Source organism: Panthera pardus, unplaced genomic scaffold (assembly GCF_024362965.1).
Source record: "Panthera pardus isolate Hobbes unplaced genomic scaffold, ASM2436296v1 HiC_scaffold_8, whole genome shotgun sequence".
NCBI classification, from domain to species: Eukaryota; Metazoa; Chordata; class Mammalia; order Carnivora; family Felidae; genus Panthera; species Panthera pardus.
The window spans coordinates 66,248,176-66,270,537 of NW_026527013.1; positions in this window are offsets into that span (position 1 = coordinate 66,248,176).

A 22,362-nucleotide genomic window follows, 5' to 3' on the forward strand; every position below is an offset into this window, starting at 1 on the left:
ATAGAGAGGGAGCTCTGTTCAGGTTCATTAACTCCCCGCAGGACATCTCTTGGGGCTTGGACAACTTGCTGAGTACCCTGGTGCTGTCACGGGACTCCCGTTCCAAGACCTGGGTCAGCTTGGGGGTTGGAAGAAGGGGAGGTGGGACTTCTTACCTATGATCACCAAGACCCTACTGGGGGAGGTGGGGAGGGTTAGCTCGCTGGCAAGAACGGAAGACAGGAGCTCCAGCCGGCGCCTCCCTATCCTTCCTGGCCTTGTGTAACAAGCACGCGGGTGTGCCCACACGTGCACACACACACACTCACGCATGCACACGCTCACACACGCATACGCGGTCACACGCGTGCGAGCACCCAGTGGGGGAGTATTCCACAAGGCCAAGTTCAAGTGGAACCAAACCCAAAGGGTCATTCTCTTCTGACTGTCACCAAGATAGATGCGAGGGGCAGAAACTGTCTCGCGGTTAGGAAAGGTGGAAATTGAGACAGAGGCTTTGTGCCCCAGGCCTGGCTGTGTTGGGGTCCAGGCGTTGGAGAAGCGGGTTAGTGGTGATTTAGGTGTGTGGTTCTCAAGATCTAGGGGATGGCAGCAGTCCCTACAGGGCTTGTGATGGTGGCGGCTGCTGGGATCACCCCTAGAGTTTCTGATTTCGTAGGTCTGGGCGGGGTGTGGGATTTGCATTTCTAACACGTGTCCAGATGCTGGTAGCCCGCTGACCTCACTTTGAAGACAACTGATTTCTGCTGCCACTGTCCACCCCCCCCACCCCCCACCAGGTGATTCTAGGAGCAGAGCCAGAGGCAGGGAGGACTCAGAGAATCTTCTCGGAGGTTTGGCCATGATTCTGAACCAAAAAGACTGGAGGCTGGCTCTCCTGTGGGGTTTGAGAAGCACCAGGACCGCCTGGACATGGGAAAGGATGGGAGAGAGACAGTATAATCCTACCACCCAAACTACCACCTGCTGCCCCAGGAGTTAATTTGGGTGCAGGTTCTTTGGGGTGATGGGGTCTGGGGTGTTTCATTAGAAGGTGTGCTCTTTTTGTTAGCTCCGTCCTCTCAGGGGCAGCAAGAGGACCCTCCCCAACACAGGCTGCAGGGCATTTGGTCACATGATCTTAGGACGGTACCTACCTAAGAGGGCGCCCAGCACGCCGCGTGATCGAGCCAGCGTCGGAAATAAGGGGCAGACGGCAGACCTCAGCATCTCTCCCCATCAGTCTGGCTTAGACACAGACAAGACGGAGGTGTCCCGTCTCCACCAAACTGTGCCCCTTCAGCCGAGCAGACTCCCTCTCCCTCCCTGCTCCTGCCTTGTCATAAATATACAAAAACCCTGTGGAATTAGGCGCCACAATAAGAAGAGAGGAGGGGGTGAAGAAAAGTGCTTGGCCTAGTAATACGTGAGTTGAATTAAATTTTTGTCAGAAAGCGATGGGATCTTATTTACTTACTTTTTACTTTTGAAAGTTATTTCGAGAGAGACAGAGAGTGTGAGAGAGCAGGGGAGGGGCAGAGAGAGAGAGAGAGGGAGAGAGAGAGAGAAATGCAAGCAGGCTCCGTGCTGTCAGTGCAGAGACCATCATGGGGCTCCAACCCATGAATGAAGGCGTCGTGACCTGAGCAGAAATCAAGAGTCCAACACTTAACCATCCGAGCCACGCGGGTGCCCCAAGAGGTGAGATTTTAAACCAGTGACTAGTATTACCAGGAGCGTCCAAATTATTTTCTGGGGCTGATTGGGGAATAGGAACACATAAAGGAAATAAATATATTTTTATGTTTACATGCCATTGATTTGACATTGTCAAGGGGAAGAGAAACTAAGAACTTGACCGTTGACCATTGATTCGTGTTTATCATTCACTCAATAAATCTACAGCCGGCAGCCGATCTGGGTAGTGAACTACAGCAACCAGTCTTTGCCTGATCTCAGCAGAATGGTAATATATTATAAGATATTGAGTGGCTTAGACAATTTCCAGGAGAGCTCAGGTCCATGTTTGAAGACCATGCCAGAATTCAAAGTCTAAAATCACATTACGAGTCAGGTCTGGTGAATATGTCACTCCCTGCTCTGTGTGGCCCCAAATCAACCGACACCCCGAGTACTGGGGCAAGAGATGTTGCTTCTAGAGACCATGCAGCCCCTGGAAAAGGGAAGCTGTTAGTGCCTGCGACCCCACACGCCTGGGGCATTCTGGGCAATTTCCGTGCCTCTGGATGAGTGGCTTTCTAATCCCAGCCAGGATGGGGACACAAGTGATGAACCCAGGCCACTTGTCTGCCTTGGGGATGGGATGGTCAGACGTTGTGAACTTCCTAAGTGGAAGGAGGTCTCTGCGTTCCTCTAAGATTCCCGGGGTGGGATGTTCACTCATAAACATGACCCCAGAGACGGTGACCAAACGAAAGGGACGCATCCACCAGACCACTTTGTGGACAGGTAAGGAAACAGACGGCCATGCCCGGTGCCTGAGGTCAAGGTAGGGGCCGCTGGAGCAGGCGTTCCTGCTGGTACTGGGGCAACCCATCCCTTCAGGTGTATTAATGTTCTTTATTCACTTTATCTTTTCCGCTCTTAGCCTGGAGACCATGGCTAGGGTCTTTCTCTCCCTAGTGTCTCCCGTCAGGTGTGTGCGCACATCTCCTCCACCTTGAGCCCATGTGTGGACCACAGCATTGGATCTGGGTTTGGGTTCTAACGTTGGTGGCAGACGACTTGGGGTGCTCCTTGGCTGAGCCCCAGGTTCCTTGACCTAATGAGCAATGATGGCGCCTCAGGAGCTGTGTCAGGGCCTGGTCTTCTGCACACAGTAGACACCAGCTCCTCTTTAGAGGAACCTGTAAGCGTGCGCTCCGTGCGCGTTCGCTTTTCATGGTATGGTTTTCATGGTAACGCCAACCCTGAGCGTAGCCTCCCGGGCAGGGCATTGGTGACAGATAAAAGAGCCTTGCACCCGGGCTCTCAGCATTGTGTCAGCTCAACAGAAGTAGTTTTGTTTACTTAGAATTATTCTCATGATGCAAAAACCACACTGGGAGAAAGCGAGGAATCCGACCTCCGACCTTGTTGACTTGTTGACTGGTTACGTCGTTGGAGCACAAGGCCCGGGAGGGCCTTGGTGCCGTTACCCTATCACTTGAAGAAAATGAAAAATGCTAACCATTCCTGTACCCCCGGTGCCCCAAACCAGTTACACCTTTCACTCCAGAGGGGATAATATACTCATGTAGGTGTTTTGTGAACGTCCTCCTTGCAAAAACTGCTCAGACATAGAAATAGTTTTCTGAACCAACATTGAATTATGCCACAGCCCCTCTTGTATTACTGCCTGCTTGTTTTTACCCCCAAACAGCAGAGGTAGACTTGTTTCGATGTCAGTGACAGATTCTAATTCATGCTCGCAAATGGCCATGTGGTTTTCCATTCTGTGTTTCTAGCATCATCGACTAAACCACCCTAGGCTGATGGACAGTCCACGAGTGTGTTTCCGACTCTTGGAAGCTTCGGAAGCTGCTGGGGAGGTGCGATGATCCTGAGCAGGACTCAGGGCCTGGGGGTCAAATCCTGCCTCCATTCTTTCCAACGCTGGGCTGGTACAATGCAGGACGGTCCCCAACTCCCACTTGCCTTCTCTTTTTTGCCGGCAATAAAGACAGCGCGCAGGTCGGGGAGAAGATTAAAAATACAATAATGTTTAGTCCAGAGCTTTGAAACATAAAAAAGCACCGTGTTGTTATATCTCTGCTGATCACAGCTACTGCATTAAATAATGATTTCATTCTTTCTTCCCAACCCATCACTTGAAAATGTGAGCGAGTGTGTTCAGAATAAATGGTCAGCCTCTCAAAGGCTGGAACAGAGTTAACGCGTGCCTAGCTGGTGGGCATGTTGCTAAGTGCCGTTGGCAGCTCAAATTTCTCTGAGCACTCCGGCCTCCCCCGTAGGATTCTGCAGCCCTGGGTCTGTGTTTGCCCGGGGGCTGGCTTCAGTTGGTCCAACAGGCTTTCATTCCCAGAGTGAATCCAAACCGAGAGAGTGATTTTCAAAGGGCTCCAGTCATTTGTAGTCTATTTGCGTCCTGAATGTTATTTCAGCTTCTCTCCCACAGAGCAAGTATCACCAGAGGCAAGACCATATCTTTTTCATATCTACACGGGGCAAAAACAAAAGGGGGTGTGTGTGTGGTGGTGGGGGGAGAGTTTAGCAACCTCAGTGGAAGATACAAAGATTTGAGGGTTCGGGGAGTTGTTATGTTTTCTTCCCCTGAGAATTGAAGAAAAGGAAAGGCAAAGGGCAGGGAAGCCTGGAATGGCGGGGAAATTCTTTGCTGAATTTTGTGCATACTTGATGAGACTCTTGGCAACCCCGAAGAGCCAGCAGGGGCAATGGGTGGCTCATTGAACGCCTCACGGTCTCCCCAGGTTTCTCAAGAACGGCGATTTCCATTCCCAAACCCCCGTGATGCAGAACGTAAAATCAGCCCCCACATGCCTGGCTGGAAAGCAAGACCGGGCAAACATAAGGTAACGTGGTCCCATATGATGCCGCACAGACCGGTGAGTTTTTAGATCTCATACCTGATGACCCACGTCTGCGTTTTTAGTGAGAGGGAAGAAAGCAAACATTGGTGGGCATATAACCTAGCATTGGGCAGTTTTTATATAATACTTTTATTTCCGGCCGTCACCGCGAGAGAGGTATCATGACAAGCATTTTGCGAGTGAGCATGTGAATCCCGGAGTGGACAGGCCACCCGCCTACTGATCAAGAGGTGGGAAGCAGGTATGGAAGTAATCCTCTGGGCCCCGAGCAAGCCCTTCCTCCAGTCAAGGCCACCGTGCTGATATGCAAATGCAACTCACCGGGTCTCCCGGCATTTCCCTCTCGGTTTAGACGGTTTAGACGGGTGAGAAGATCTGAGGAGCGTTCCCGTGTGTGATCCTAATTATTCGTTGCATCTATATTTCATTGGAAAAATGAAGCACACACCGAGCCAAGTCACCTGCCCAACTTGCGAGAAAAAAACGTGCATTTCCGTGTATGACATTATGACTGGTTTGCACATAAACAAGAGTCTTATTCTTAACAAATACACTTGATTTATTTTATTTTTTTTTGAGTATATGCTTTTTTAATTTTTATTTGAGAGAGAGAGAAAGAGCGAGCAGGGGAGAAGGGCAGAGAGACGGAGAATCTTAAGCAGGTTCCACGCTCATCGTAAAGCCCAGCATGAGGCTCGATCCCACAACCCTGGGCTCGTGACCGGAGCTGAAACCAAGTCAGATGTTCAACCAACTGAGTCACCCAGGCGCCCCAACAGTGACTTTTAGACATATAGCCACCTCCTTAATAGTTCAGGATTTTAATAATGGAAAAAAAAAAAGCAAATATTTTTTTGAGTGCCGGGCATCATCACCCCTACTCCCCGAGCCCCTAGGCCTGACCACTGCCCACCGCTTTCACCCGAGCCTATTTTCACTGATGCAGAGACAGAGGTCCTCCTGGGTTCAGTCATCTGTCCCAAGTCACCCAGCTAGAATGAGGCCCGTCCATGGGTGGATGTAGGCTCCTCAATTTCAAGCTCATACTAGTTCTTGTCTTTTTCTCATGCGGCTGTAAAGAATGTTGGTTTTATCTATTTGAACTCCTTTATTATTTTGTAAGTTTTAATTTTTTCATTTTAGAGAGAGAAAGAAAGAGAGCACGTGAGTGGGGGGAGAGGGGCAGAGGGAGAGAGAGAAAGAATCCCAAGCAGGCTCCACGCTCAGTGGGGAGCGGGACGTGGGGCTTGATCCTAGGACCCTAGGATCATGACCTGAGCTGAGATCAAGAGTTGGTTACGTGACCAACTGAGCCACCCAGGCGCCGCCCCCCGCCTTTGTTATTTTAGCAGCTTTATTGACATAGAATTCACATACCATACCATTCATACGCTGGACACAATCCACAGACGCGTACGGCCATCACCATTGTCAATCCTAAAACATTTTCATCACCTTGAAAAAAATCTCTTAATTTTTACATATGAGAAAACAGTACAAAGAATGTTCTGAAAATTATATACAACACAAGCTTTATTTTCTGTTGCCTTCTCATTTTGTGGCTTTTGGCTAAATTAAAAAAAAAAAATCACAGTGTTGATTACTTGCTCAGGCTGGATTTTTGGACATTCTAAGGGAGATTCAGACCCTGTCACGGTTCTCACCAGCTGTCTCTGAGATTACCTCTCTGCACCTTGGCTTCCTCATTCATGAACTGATTTTGGGAATCGGAGGGGAGCCCTCTGTGGGTAGAATGACCTGACCGTGCCTCAGTGGAGCTGGCTCTGGTTTGTCAGTGGTATTGAGTTCCGGGTTCTTTCCACTTGTGGTTTCCAGACCACATTCGCTGAGATCGCCAGGCATTCCTGTCGTACCCATAGATGATCCTCGGCCCAGCGAGGTTCCCTGGTTTTTCCCAAGGCTTCTCAAATACAATGCGATGGAGACAGAGTTTGAACAAGCCCAGGACTGTCTCTACATGACATGGGAAGAGATAGATAGATTTTTGGGTGGCAAGATGGAGAAAGAAAGATCATCTCCAATTTGGTGAGGCAACAAGAGCAGGTATTCTTACATTACTTGTTTATTTCTTTGTGGTCATGAACAGGACCCCCACACATGGGTCCTGGGAGACACAATGCACGGATGGTTTCCCAGGCGACCTCCAGTTGACTGTGAAGGCACAGAATGCTTGCCACGTCCGAGAAAAAATGCATTCATTTTTTGTCTCAAACACGGTGAACGTTTAAGAGGGCTAAAGCAGTGGTTGGCATTTACCTTTTTTTATCTTTTTCAGCTAACTTGGATGAAGCTTCTTACTCGACTGACGTCTGGCTATCTGCCACGGGGCTATAGACTTCGATGATGTCACACCAGCTTCCTCTGACTCTGAGGTCTTGGTTCTGATTAATTGAGACTCATTGGCCTCAAACTCAAGTCCCATTACCCATTTCGCTTTGTTGGGCAGGCTCGTCGCTGCCTAAAGAGAAGTAAATCAGGCACCAGTGACATGCGCTGACACAGAGCCTGGGCAAGGGAGGGGTGGGCCTTCCTTGTGTGCAGATAGATATGTCTATGAAGACGTTTCCAAAACCCTGCTTATCTCTCACTCTCTCTTTTATTTTATTATTTTTTTTTTAGTTTACTGATTTATTTTGTGAGACACAGAGAGAGTAAAAGCAGGCCAGAGAGAGGGAATCCCAAGCAGCCTCCAGGCTGTCAGCGCAGAGCCTGACGCGGGCTGGAACCCCCAAACCGTGAGATCGTGACCAGGGCCGAAACCAAAAGCTGGACACTTAACCGACTGAGCCACCCAGGCACCCCTCAAAAACCCTGCCTCTCTCTTAATAGGTATTCAAAAAATATCAATTTCCTAACACACATTCCTTCTATTTTTTTTCTTTTTTGAATGTATCCCAGGATCCCACTGTTATGAACTGTCTTGGTGATGGATTTTGCAAGTACTTACAAAATCGGGCAATGATCATTGTTGCAATTAGTTTGTTTCCCTTTGTCTTGGAAAGTCTTGGGTGTCAGACGTGCTGGGTATGTCCTTCGTTGATGAACAGGAGTGTCGTCTTTTGATGAGAGATGTGTCCTGGCTATGACTGTCGTAGATGCTGTACCTGGGGCGTCACCAGAAGGGGATGGTGTTATGGTTGAAAATGAGCTTTGAGCTCAACTAAAGCAAAGTCAGAGCACCACGTCTGTCTCAGGAGTGTTCAGGTGGGGAGGAGAAATCTACGTGAATGTCACTTCCTGAGTCTACAGAAGGTGATCTGGCCACTGTCCAGCTGCGTCTCCTTAGAGTTCTAGAGCAGTGCTCCCATAAGAACTTGCAATGAGGTCTACCTGGTGGGAGCTAAACGATGACACTGGAGCTTCCCACCCAACTTCCCAGCACTGTGACTCAGAGACTATGCTGGCCTAGACACCGTCCTGTGTTGGCAGCCTCTGAAGGATCCCACCACACATTGCCTGCGTAGCCTTGAAAGACAGCCACGCGAGCTGGGACCACGACGAGCCACCTTGGGGAGCTCCTTCAGAAACAGCAGAAGGGCCGTATCACCTCGCCTGGCTCCAGGGCGGCCATTACTGACACCTGACTCCATATTTAGGAAGCATCCTGCTTGGCCCACTGTCGGCTCAGCACCCAGAAGAGAAAATGGGCAGTGCTACGCTTCTGGTAGTTTTCTTGCTGGGGAGATTTTGGGGAAGATCTGTCTGGCTGGGAAGACACGATGACAGCTAGATGGTTGAATTCAGCCCGAGAGGCAGGTCTATTCAGATCGCAAGCCAGAGAGGGCAGACAAGGATAGAACAAAGGGAACAAAGAGGAAGAGACGCATGCCTAAGAAAGAATCTGAGCTTTTCTAAGAAAATATGCCCTTTTGGAGTGCTGTGAACCAGGAGGTAGTTGTGGGTTTGATACAAATTTTAGGAAAAGGAGACAGGAGAGCTCGGATTGTTGCTGTTGTTTTCTACACTGATTCATTATGATTGAGAAAAAAGACAGTTGTAAGAATGCCATGCTTGGAAGAAGTAAAACCCGATGCTGCGGGGACGTAATGAAACTGGCATTCTTACAGTGCCGGTGGCAGGTATAAACCGGTACAGATCTTTTGGAAAGCAATTTGGCAGCATGGGTCAAAAGCCATTAAGTGCGCATTTATTTTAACTCGGGAACTGCATTTGGATGTTCCTTTGCTAAGGAAATTACCCAGAAATGCGGGAAAGCTGTTTGCACAAAGATGATCTTGGAAGCTTTTGTCATCATTTTTTTAGGGATAATAAGTTGAATTCTCATTTATAGTAGGATGATTAAGTAAATATCAAGTGTGTTCGCTGGAATGTTAAGCAGCTATTTAAAAGAATACACAGCAACACAGAAAATGTTTATGATGTTATAGTAAATGAACAAGTAGATTAAATACTGCTAGTCGGATGATTGCTTGTTATCAAAACAGAATGATAAATTAGCCCAGAAAATTTTTAAATTGCCACATGGGCCCATTCCCCCAAAGTCACGCAGACAGTGGCTCTGAAAGCCCTATTAACGGCACAGTATTTGTTGTTCGCTTTTTACGCCGACTGAGACGCAATACTTGATAAGTTAACAGACCTGCGGTCTCGCACTGGCGTGGTCCTCTGAAATAGCAGAGATGCAGAAAGCTTAAGAATATCTGGGCTTTGTTTTCATTTTTAATTTACCAGATGACCCAGCCATCTCGTATCTTGTTTTTTGAATGCTTATTCACTTTTGAGAGAGCGAGCGAGCGAGAGCATTAGTGGGGGAAAGGCAGAGAGAGAGGGGAACAGAGGATCCGAAGCAGGCTCTGCGCTGACAGCAGAGAGCCCGATGCAGGGCTTGAATTCACGAACCATGAGATCATGACCTGACCCGAAGTCGGACACTCAACCTACTGAGCCACCCAGGCGCTCCCCCTGCCCCTGGCCTCTTCATTCCTAAACACCTTCCCAAAGTGGGGAAACACAACAACTTATGTTCATGCGAACATTTGCTCGTGGATGTTCACACCAGGATGATTCCTACCTGCCAAAAAGGTAAAAGCCATCCACATGTCCAGCAACTGGTGAATGGATAATCAAAATGTAATGTAGCTGGTCAACGGATTAGTATCCAGGTATTGAGGGGAATGAAGTTCAGATACACACTGAAACAGGAGAGACCTCAAAACCGTGCGAGCGGAAGAAGCCAGAGGCAAAAGATCACATACGGTGTGACTGAGTCGATCCGAGATGCCCATATAAGGAGAATCTGAAGAGACACAAGGCAGATTCGTGGTTGCCTGAGCCAAGCATGGGAAAGCGGGGTAACTCTAAACGGGCAAGGGGATTTTATCGGAGTGACGGGAAGATCGTAAAACTGGATAATAATGGTTGTTGCACCACTCAGTGAATCCACTGAAGATCGTGGCTTTTCACACTTAACGTAAGCATTTGATGATACGCAAATTATACGGTAATAAAAGTGTTGGAGTAATCTTTTTCTCGTCAGATGTAATCGATGTTAAGGATAAAATGAATGTTTGAGATTTTTCCATGGGCGCCCACATACATGGTCATGGTCCATTCAGAAAACAATAGGCTGGAATATGTGCTTTCTGGAGAAATGGAAGTTTCCCTGATTCTCTCTCTCCTCCAGCTCATCAGATCCTTCTCACACGGGTGCCCCTGGGAAGCTAGACCCCGAGGTCTGAGCCCAGACCCGGAGGAGCGATGTGGCAGGTCATTCTGTGGGTGCTCTCACAGTGGCACCAAGTAGGCCCCGATTGTAAGTTAAGAAATACTCCAAAATGCAGGCGAGCACCAGATATGAGATGACGGACTCATTACAACCCACTACTCAGATTTAGGGAATGTGAACATGTTGGCAGTTTTTCTGTCATCTTTTTAACAATTAAAAATAAAAAAATCAGAGCACCGGGGTGGCTTAGCCGGTTAAGCAACCGACTCCGGATTTTGGCTCAGGTCACGATCCCCTGGGATCAAGCCCTGCATCGGGCTCTGCACTGGGTGTGAACCCTGCTTAGGATTCTCTCTCTCTCTCCTCTCTCTGTTTCTCTGTAAAAGAAAAACATAAAACTTAAATAAAAATTAAAAAAGAGTAGGGGCGCCTGGGCGGCTCACTGGGTTAAGCGTCTGACTCTTGCGTTCGGCTCAGGTTCCTGAGATCGAGCCCTGTGTCAGGCTGTGTGCTGATAATGCAGAGTCTCCTTCAGATGCTCTCTCTCCCTCTCTCTCTGCTCTCTCTCTCTCTCTCTCAAAAATACACAAAATAAACGTTCAAAAAATTAAAAAATAAATAAAAATAGAAAAATAAGTACATAAATAAGTAAATACAAAATCAGATTTGGTGAAGGTCCCTCCCATGCGTTTCTCTCCCTCCTTCCCATAATGCATAGGAAACACAAACCAGAAGCCCGTGTTCACTTTTTCTGGGTATGTCTTTATAAATCTCATGCAGGCTTCTGGATCACCTGACATGCTAGTTGCTAGAGAAACAGAGTACCCACCGCTCAGCCGTGGTCACTGGGTTTTCCTCTCAGGGCTCCAGGCTGCAGTTCAGGCATTGCTTTCCCCTACATCAAGATGGAAAATCAGGGGAGCAGGAAAAACTTCTCAAAAGGGTCTCACTTTCGTTTACAGGAAAGACGGTAGAAATTCTTCACAGGATTTCACCTACATTTCTTTTGTTAGATCCGGGTTTCACGGTAGGTTGGATTCTAACACGGTACCAAGTTTCCCGCTTCGCCCTATACATATTGTGTGATTCCTCCTCTTGAGTGTGGACAGGACCAGTGGTCATGACGTTAGGTCACTCCTATGGATAGGCTCTAAACCCGTCAACTCTGAGCTACTCAAACGGGAAGTTATCTTGGGTGGGCCTGACCTAATCAGAAGAGCCTTAAAAAAAAAAAAAAGTGAAACATCTGCCAAGATGGAAGAAGGCAGACGGCCACATTATGAACCCCCCGTGGGGAGGGTCGGGCTCCTGGGGCTGAGAGAAATGCGCATGGACCACCAGCAAGAGAGAGGGACCTCAATTCTACAACCAGAAAGAAATGAATTCTGCCAACAACCTGTGGCTGGAAGAGAACCCTGAGCCTCAGATCAGACTCCAGTTCTGGCTAACAGCTGGACGTCATCCAGGTGAGACCGGGAGCGGGAAACCCGGCTGAGCCCCGCGACGCTCCCCACCACCCACAGTAGCAGTGAGATCATGAATGGGGGGTGTTTTTTTTTTTTTTAAGCTATGCAGTTTGCAATGGCTTCTTCTTTTTTTTTTTTTCGATGACTTCTTACACAGCAGTAGCACACCAATACACCCTACACCCTGAAGGAATCCCGGGCAAAGGCAGGGGGGGTCTGTGGTGCTCTTCTTTGGATTCATTTCTATCATATTATTGGGCATTTTCTTTCTCTCTCTTTTTTTTTCAAGTTTATTTATTCAGAGGGGGGGAAGGGGCAGAGAGAAAGGGAGAGAGAGAATCCCAAGGAGGCTCCACAATGTCAGTGCGGAGCACGATGTGGGGCTCGGTGCCATGAACCCGTGAGATCATGAGCTGAGCTGAAATCAGGACTTGTATACTCACGGACTGAGCCACCCAGGCACCCCACATTATTGTGCGTTTTCTACTGTTCATCTGCTCGCTGTGCTACTTTGCTGTTTTCCTGCCCATCTTTAATGAAATTACCCGTACTTTATTCACTCACACGCTCGCCTTTTTTCCCTTCTGCCGATTCTTCTTCTTAGAGGGGACTATTCTTAAATCATCTTCACTTGATGCACACCATTGAAAGGAAAGCAACGTCACTGTAATTTTCACTCTTTTCCCAGCCATCATGTCATTATTATTTAGCGTTTTCATGCTGCTTCCCGTTTAATCCTTGCAAAATAGCAACACTAATTTGTAGCGCTTGTAATCAAGAAATATTTAGGTTTATTTACATGTCTACCAGTCATTTATTTGCTCGCTATGGCTTCTTGCATCCACTTGCCTTCCTTGATAAGTTCCTTCTTCCTGAAGGCTCAAGGCCCTCGAGGCAAGGAAGGTATGGAAGGGAAGCCGAATGGGCCTGCCACAATGTGCTCTTTGGCAGAAAGATTATTTGGAACCAATTGTTTGGAGCAACTGAAGACGCAAGAGAAGCTCTGAAAAGAAAGTAGAAGGTTCAGTTTTGTAAGAGAAACTTGCATTTCTTTTTTTTTTTTTAATTTTTTTTTTAACTTTTATTTATTTTTGAGACAGAGAGAGACACAGCATGAACGGGCGAGGGGCAGAAAGAGAGGGAGACACAGAATCAGAAGCAGGCTCCAGGCTCTGGGCCATCAGCCCAGAGCCCGATGTGGGGCTCGAACTCACGGACTGCGGGATCGTGACCCGGGCTGAAGTCGGACGCTTAACCGACTGAGCCACCCAGGCGCCCCGAGAAACTTGCATTTCTAAAGGAAATTTGCAATGGCTAGAGGGCCACACCAGGAAGACAGCCATTCCCAGAGATCACATTTTCACTGGTCAGACTTTACCTGCAAGGCAGGTCAGTCTTTGTTTACCAAGTATTTCCTCTTGTCACCCTCTTGTGAATTGCTGTCCCTCTTTGAAACCTCAGACCCTGTCCCTTTCTTCAGCTCTATAAGCCTCAATAGTCTAGTTGCCTTTTGAGTTCCCTACATCTTTGTGGGATTCTGTACATATGTACATAATTACAATTATTTTTTAAAATTTTTTAATGATTTATTTTATTTATTTCTTTTTTGATAGAGAGTGAGAGATTGTGCAAGCAGGTGAGGGACAAAGAGAGAGGGAGACACAGAATTCAAAGCAGACTCCAGGTTCTGAGCTGTCAGCACAGAACCCGAGGCAAGGCTTGAACCCACAAACTGTGAGATCATGACCTGAGCCAAAGTCAGACACTTAAGCGACTGAGCCAACCAGGCGCCCCATTACAATTATTTTTTATCCTCTTGTTAATCTGTCATATGTCGGTTTAATTTTTGGATCAGCCACAGAACCTAGAAGGGCAGAAGGGAAAATTTTTCCTTCCCTACAGCAGTCACAGAATCTAAGAGGGTGATAAAAAAAAAAAACAAAAAAAAAAACAAAAAAAAACCAAAAAAAAAACCTCACTAATCAAGATAAAGAATCTATTAATTCAACACTGTAAAAAATCAAAGTTTTGAAACACTTTGAGAACCAAAATGCACCATTTTGAAAAATCAAAATTAATGAAAAGCCCTGATAGGGATAGAATATCAAAATTTTATGTGAAGGCAGGCTATTTATTTGTTTCATGACCTCGTTTTACTCTGCAATAAGAACAGGTGTTTCCAGTTCTGGAAACAGTTCATGTGCCCCTGGCCCTTGGCACATGAAACAGGAGAAAACACTTGTGGGGGTTAATTCTTTGGGTGTTATGATTCGCTGCTGACTTCTGGTTTAAGTACTTGGGTTATGGATTCCTTACCCCCCAGTGGTACCCTTGTGTCCTGCCTGTCTTGCTTTGTGTCCTGAGAGTGTGGGTTGGATCCAGGGGGGAATGTTCTCTCTCTCTTTTTGCACCTGCTGCATGGACAGCTGTCAGACTGGGCACCTGAGACACTTTCCTACTGACTCTGCCCAGCTCTCGGGGGACGGTCAAAATCTAAATGCTTTCCTTTGTTGGCCTTGTTGCCCATGACAACCTGGCTTCTTTCTTTTTTGACTATCTTTGGGGGTCACTTTGGATCATGGCAGCTGCATCCGTGGGAGACGCATCTTGCATTCATGGGTATGCCATGAAAAGGCTTCCTGGATTTGAGTCACAGTTTGGAACTATACCTTAGAAGAGTCTACATTGCCAATGGCTGGGTGACAGATCCTTTGAATGGAGAAAGCTTTTATATTTAGAAAGATGTTTGGAAAGTTCTCACACCGAACACATGTCCTCTTGGTACCTATCAGAGGATGAAAGGAACAAAAGGGGAAAAGTATGGTTTACTTAAAATACTCCTTTAATAGGGGCGCCTGGGTGGCTCAGTTGGTTAAGCGTCCGACTTCAGCTCAGGTCATGATCTCGAGGTTTGTGAGTTCGAGCCCCACGTCGGGCTCTGGGCTGATGGCTCGGAGCCTGGAGCCTGCTTCTGATTCTGTGTCTCCCTCTCTTTCTGCCCCTCCCCCGTTCATGCTCTGTCTCTCTGTCTCAAAAATAAATAAACGTTAAAAAAAAAAATTAAAAAAAATACTCCTTTAACAAAATTGAAGCGCAGACATCCGATTGAGAACAAAAATTAAATCCACAGCAACCATCAACCCTGTCCCACTGTTGTAAAATGTCTCCCGCCGCGGGGAGAATTTAATGTTTGTTCCAGTCGAAAAGCTGGTGATAGGCGAATATTGCCACAAATTGCTTCTGAGAGCAGCTCTTTCAGAAACCTTGGATCCCTTCTTTCCTTCCTTGAGATGTAATTTCTGTAGCACCTAGCACTGCCCTCTCGAGGGCCTGACCGCTCTCTCTTTGAAAGGAAAACATCTGGGGCACCTGGGTGACTCGGCCAAGTGTCCAACTTTTGATTCCGGCTCAGGTCATGATATCACAGTTCATGGGATCGAGCCTCACATCAGGCTCCATAGCTGGCAGCATGGAGCCTGCTTGGGATTCTCTCTCTCTCACTCTTCCTCGCTCTCTACCCCTCCCCCACTCAATGCTGTCCCTCTCTTTCTCTCAAAATACATAAGGTTTAAAAAAATAAAAAAAGAGGGGCATCTGGCTGGCTCCGCCGGTTGGGCGTCAGACTTTGGCTCAGGCCATGATCTTGCAGTTCCTGAGTTCGAGACCCACATCGGGCTCTGTGCTGACAGCTCGGAGCCTGGAGCCTGCTTCGGATTCTGTGTCTCCCTCTCTCTCTGCTCCTCCCCTGCTCTCACTCTGTCTCTCAAAAATCAATAAACATTAAAAAATCATAATAATAAAAAAATGAAAAAGAGAGGAAATATGTGAGGTTGTTACTGTGGTTCCAAGTCAGAAAGACACCTTACTTTAACTTCTATCATGACTGATAACACCACCTGGGGTTAAAGCCACAGCCTCCATAAGGTTCTATGCCAAGAAAAAAAAAACCTTAAAAGTCACACCCGCAAATATTGATGGAAAGCTTTAGCCCTCATATTGAACACAAAACACACATGGACTTGTTCTCTGTCAGAAACATACTTTGGATTTAAAAAAATGAGGCAAAGGTGATAGTCAACTTATATAATTATTGAGTTCTGTATTTAAAGCTGACTCATGGCTAAAACCTGAGCATGAAATCCATCAAATCTCAGTTTGCCTCTGTCTGCCTCTGTCTGCATTCATATATGTATGCTATATGTGTGTGTGTATACGTGTATGTTACGTGTATATATATATAAAATATATATATATTATATATATATACAATATATATATATTATATATATACACACACACACATAGCATACATATATGAATATGTATGCTGTTCATATATACATATATATGTATATTTACACATATATATACATATATATGATATTTTATATATATGACACATATATGCATTCATATATGTATGCTATAAGTGTGTGTATACGTGTATATTATGTGTGTGTATATATATAATATATCGTATATTATATATTATATATTATATATTATATATATATATACACACACACATAGCATACATATATGAATATGTATGTTGATACATATATATATATACACACATATATACATACATATGATATTTTATATATATGCATTCATATATGTATGCTATAAGTGTGTATATAAATGTATATTACATGTATATGTATAATATATATTAAATATATATATTAAATATATAATATAATATATATAATATATATTATATATATTATATATATTATATATATACACACACATAGCATACATATATGAATATGTATGCTGTTCATATATACATATATATATGTATATATATACACATATATATACGTATATATGATGTTTTATATATATGACACATATATGCATTCATATATGTATGCTATATGTGTGTGTGTATATGTGTATATTATGTATATATATATATTATATATATATATACACACACATAGCATACATATATGAATATTTATGCTGTTCATATATACATATATATGATATTTTGTATATATGACACATATATGCATTCATATATGTATGCTATAAGTGTGTGTATATGTGTATATTATGTGTATATATATAATATATTATATTATATATATAATATATATATGTGTATATATACATACATATATATGTGTATGTATATTATATATATACATACACATAGCATACATATATGAATATGTATGTTGATACATATATACACACACATATATACATATATATGATATTTTATATATATGACACATATATGCATTCATATATGTATGCTATAAGTGTGTATATAAGTGTATATTACATGTATATATATAATATATAATATATATTATATATATACACACATAGCATACATATATGAATATGTAAGCTGTTCATATATACGTATATATGTATATATACACATATATATACGTATATATGATGTTTTATATATATGACACATATATGCATTCATATATGTATGCTGTATGTGTGTGTATACGTGTATATTACGTGTATATATATAATATATATTATATATATACACACACACATAGCATACATATATGAATATGTATGCTGTTCATATATACTATATATACGTATATATACACACATACATATACATATATATGATATTTTATATATATGACACATATATATACATATGTATGATATTTTCTGACCTCTGAAAGATATTACAAGGAAGTTGTATTCTAAATTTGTTTACAGAAAAATAAGTGGTTATAAGTTAATAATAATAATAACTATATATTATAACTATTATTATTATTATTATTGTAAGTAAGTTCCACGCCCAGAGTGGAACCCAACATGAGGCTTGAACTCATGACCCTGAGTTCAAGATCTGAGCTGAGATCAAGAGTTGGATGCTCAACCGACTGAGCCACCCAGATGCCCCTTAAATGAATTTTTTTTGTAATTTTCAGCTATATGGGAACCAACTCAAAAACTTTCTAAGTTCACATGATTTGGATACATCTTTGGTAAATAAAACTAGTTTAATAGTATTGGTTACGAAACCGAGGTATGTTTTCAGAGTTGCCAGTATTAAACATAATGCAGAAATATAGTTTTTATTCCACTTATGTTTACTAGAAAACAAATATTATTTTATTATATATTTAAGGTTAAAGGCATAGGTTTGATGTTAATCAAATTGAGTCATGGTTCTGACCAACTTTGTTTCCACAATAACTGTTTTATAAGGTATCTGCATAAAAGTAGTTCCCAAAATCTTTTTATGACTTGAAACTTTAATGTTATATTGAATGCCATGTCAGATATTCACTGAACATCTTTGTCCTTTCTCAATATGATAAAACATCCAAACATCAGTTAGTGAACATAAGTTTACGTGTTTATACTTTTGGCATTTCAATTTTTTATAGGGAGACGAAAGTTTGGGGGTGTAATTAATAAATGTGTTCATTTGCCACATCAAAAACTGCACTATTAAAAAAAGCATAGCCTCCAGAGATCTTGAGTATATGCAACATTTGCTAATCTACCACAAAATGCCAATACCTGACCATTTACATTTGTCTACTTTCTAGTGTTCTCTGGGAAATAAAGAATACTAAGAAACAAGGTTTATAATCAATAGGTGTATATTAAAGTACTAAAACAATAAGGGCAGGGGCACTTGGGTGGCCCAGTCAGCTAAGCGTTCTGCTTCAGCTTAAGCCGCGATTCCCGGTGGTTCATGAGGTTGAGCCCAGCACTGGGTTCTCTGCTGCTGTCGGCAAGGAGCCAGCTTCAGATCCCCTGTCTCTCTTTCTCTCTTTGGCCTTCCCCTGTTCCTGCACGTGTGCATACTCTCTCTCTCTCAAAAATGAGTAAACATTAAAGGAAATAAAACAAAGCAATAAGGGTGAAAGGAAAGAACGTTGCATGCAAAGTATGCAAGGAATGTAAAGTGAGTTTTCCATAAGGACAAGTACACAAGATATGCAGTATGAAGGGAAAAATTTTGTTAAGAAAATAAAAGGGAAGTAACTGTTGTCCTTAGGTGATTGTTCATTCATTCATTTATTATTATTTTTTTAATGTTTACTTATTTTTGAGAGAGAGAGGCAGGGTGTGGGTGGGCAGAGAGAAGAGGGAGACACAGAATCCGAAGCAAGCTCCAGGCTCTGAGCTGTCGGCACAGAGCCCGACGTGGGGCTTGAACCCATGAACCCTGAGATCATGAGCTGAGCTGAGTAGGACGCTTAACTGACTGAGCCACCTAGGCAGCCCTGAGTGATTGTTTAGAGGTTAAAGACTGTTATGGAATTATGGGGAAGAAATAAAACACAACAACCACAGGGTTTATGGATAAAAGGAAAGAGAAAAAGAGAGAGAGAGAGAAAGAGAGAGAGAGAGAGACCTACCTTTTACACTGAAACTGGCCAAGCTAATTATAAGCTTTAAAATGAGCTTCAGGGGTGCCTGGGTGGCTTGGTTGGTTAAGCGTCCGACTTCGGCTCAGGTTATGATCTCACAGTCCATGAGTTTGAGCCCCGTGTCGGGCTCTGTGCTGACAGCTCAGAGCCTGGAGCCTGTTTCAGATTCTGTGTCTCCCTCTCTCTCTGCCCCTCCCCTGTTCATGCTCTGTCTCTCTCTGTCTCAAAAATAAATAAACATTTAAAACAAATAAATAAATAAAATGAGCTTCAGGGGCACCTGGGTGGCTCAGCCAGTTGAGCGTGCAACTCTTGGTTTTGGCTCAGGTCATGATCTCCTGGTTCGTGTGTATGAACAACAGAGCCCGTGTCAGGCACTGTGCTGACAGTGTGGAGTTGCTTGGGATTCTCTCTCTTTCTCTCTCAAAATAAATAAGTAAACTTAAAAAATAATTTAAAAAAAATAATAAAAAGAGCTTCAGCATCTAGAGTGCATCAATGCCAAAGCAGACTCTGGTTTTCTTTGTAAAATGAAAAAGTTTTCCTGGACTGTTGCTCTGCTCCTCACAAGAGATTGTAAAAGGTTTCTCTTTAGCTTGTGAGGAATTTGCTTAGGAAACAATAATTTTTCTGTCCTATCAAAATCATTTCTTATGGCTCATGTTGTCTTTATCGCATCTCGGATGATTTAGACAAACTGAGTCCTCCCAGTAATGAAAGAACTACGTGTGTTTCATCATGTGAACTCCTATATTTATTTTTGAAATCTTTTATGGTTACTTTGGCTAAATGGATAAGCAAATGTTTTTCCACAGTGACTTGTGATCTTATCTAATCAGATGTTGAAACTTCTTGATCCTTTTGACAACTTCCCCAAATCAAATTCTAAATGAAATCTTCTTGACCTTGAAGTGACTTTGAGATTTTGCAGAGGGCCCCTGGAACATCTCGACTTATTCTCTCATCTTATAAAAAGAGGATGTTAAACTACTCGGGTTTATTTGATACATTAAATTGTCAAATGAGAAGAAATGCATAACCTTCATTATGTTCAATTTATAGGGACGTCTGTTATTAATAGAAGTATTTTAGAAATTATATAAACTTCCTAGAAATTTATCAATGTCCTTGCTGTCCATGGTATGTCCTGATATAATGTTATCAGTCATAATGCCAACAACTGCCTTAAAATGTTGTATGTCACAGAAACAACCAAATTTCCTTGTTAATTGCATTATAATGTAAATAAAGATCTCATCAGATCTTTAGCCAAGGGTATTTTGAAGGTTTTTTCATTAACAGATACTTATTGGTTTATTCTGAAGCTTCTCTGAAAGTTCTCACAATTAGCTATGGGCCAGAAGCTTGTTTTCAACAAAAGGTACTGTCTCAGAGACTCCTTCCTAGAAAGGAGTCTGGTAGTAACTCTGAGGTTCAGGCTCTTGATGGCATTAATACCTTTGACCTCATACCCCTGGACTGAGTAAGGATTTCCAGAACTAATAAAAAACTGATGGATTTGTGAAGTTACTAACCCAAGACCAAACAGGACTGGATTTAACCACATAGGACTGAGTGAACTGATAAAAAATAATTACGATTCCTTTTATGACTCTTGCTTAGAATATTGGGTTTTTTTAATGTTTTATTTTATGGATTTACGGAGTACCTGTTCTCTTAAGTCCTATAACTTACAGAAATTTAGCAGATCATACTTTTATAAATAGAAATAAAACATTTATGTTTCTACCTACTTGATCCCTCCAGAATTCAGAAATTCTTACTGACTGTTTTTATATTCCTGGCAATATAGTTACTTTGTACAAGTTCAATAAGAATCTGTTCTCCTAAAGGGAGGCTTTGTGTACTGTCGGTGGGAATGTAAATTGGTGTAGCCACCATGGGTAACAGCATGGAGGTTTCTCAAATAATTAAAAAAAGAAATACTGTACGACCCAGCCACCCCACTTTTCAGTATATATCTGAAGAAAATGAAATCCGTATCTCAATAGATGCCAGCAACACCCCCCCCACCCTGTTCATTGCAGAATTATCCATAATAGCCAAAACATGAAAATAACCTAAGTGTTCATTGACAGATGAATAGGTAAAGAGTGATATATACAATGTTATAAGTTAATTATATCTCAATAAAACTGAAAAAGAAAAAGAATCTGTTCTCACAACAGGATAATAACGTTGGTTATAGAACCAAGGCTTTGAGTGGAAAGTCATATGTGAAAATGAAGTGCATAGGGGCGCCTGGGTGGCTCAGTTGGTTGAGCATCTGACTTCAGCTCAGGTCATGATCTCACAGTTGGTGGGTTTGAGCCCCGCGTCGGGCTCTGTGCTGACATCTCAGAGCCTGGAGCCTGGTTCGGATTCAGATTCTGTGTCTCTCCCTCTGCCCCTCCCCTGCTCATGCTCTGTCTCTCTCTGTCTCAAAAATAAATATAAAAGTTAAAAAAAATTAAAAAAAAAAAAGAAAATGAAGTGCATAGACTCCAATGTGAGAAGTTTTAAAGATTGAAGTTGACTTTGTGAAGCCCGTGCTCACAAAACCCTCTTGGAAAACCTGGCTTTGTTCTTGGCTTATGGGTTTCTCAGCCTTTGTTATGTAGAGGCCAAGGGCAGGCTGCCCTCAAATGGGCCACTTTGTCATATCGATTATTTTAAATAAAAGTTACATATAAGAGACAGCCTTTGCCAAAAGGACACTCAGACCCTCCTCTGTCCCCCTTGAAATCAGGAAACACATCTCCGGTGTGAAAGGTACTCACCCTGTACTAAGAAATAAAAAGACATCCTTATCACCAGAGACACTTCAAAGCTCGGAAAGCTGTAAAAATAAACCTTGTTACTTTTTTACTCATCTAATACCCCAGCCCAAGCTCCACTCAGGATTCCCTACTGACTAAAGCTCCCTATTTTCCTTATCCTGTCAATTCCTCACAAATGTATTGTCTCTGTGTCTAAAATGTGAAAAAACTTCCTGTCCCGGTCATTTCTTTGGGTTGGAGGCCTCCGTGCACATGTAATGAAACTTTGTGTTTTTTTTGTTCTCATGCTCACCTGTCTCATGTAAACTTAATAATTATTAGTCTGGCTGGACGAGCTTTAGGGAAGCGGAAGAATTTTCCCTCTCAACAGCGGTGAGTCAGGGAGCTCACTTCCTGGCAGGCCCTGGAATCTTAGTTTATGTTGGAGAACTTCAGAAGAGAGGAATTCTGTGAAATGTGATGACCAAC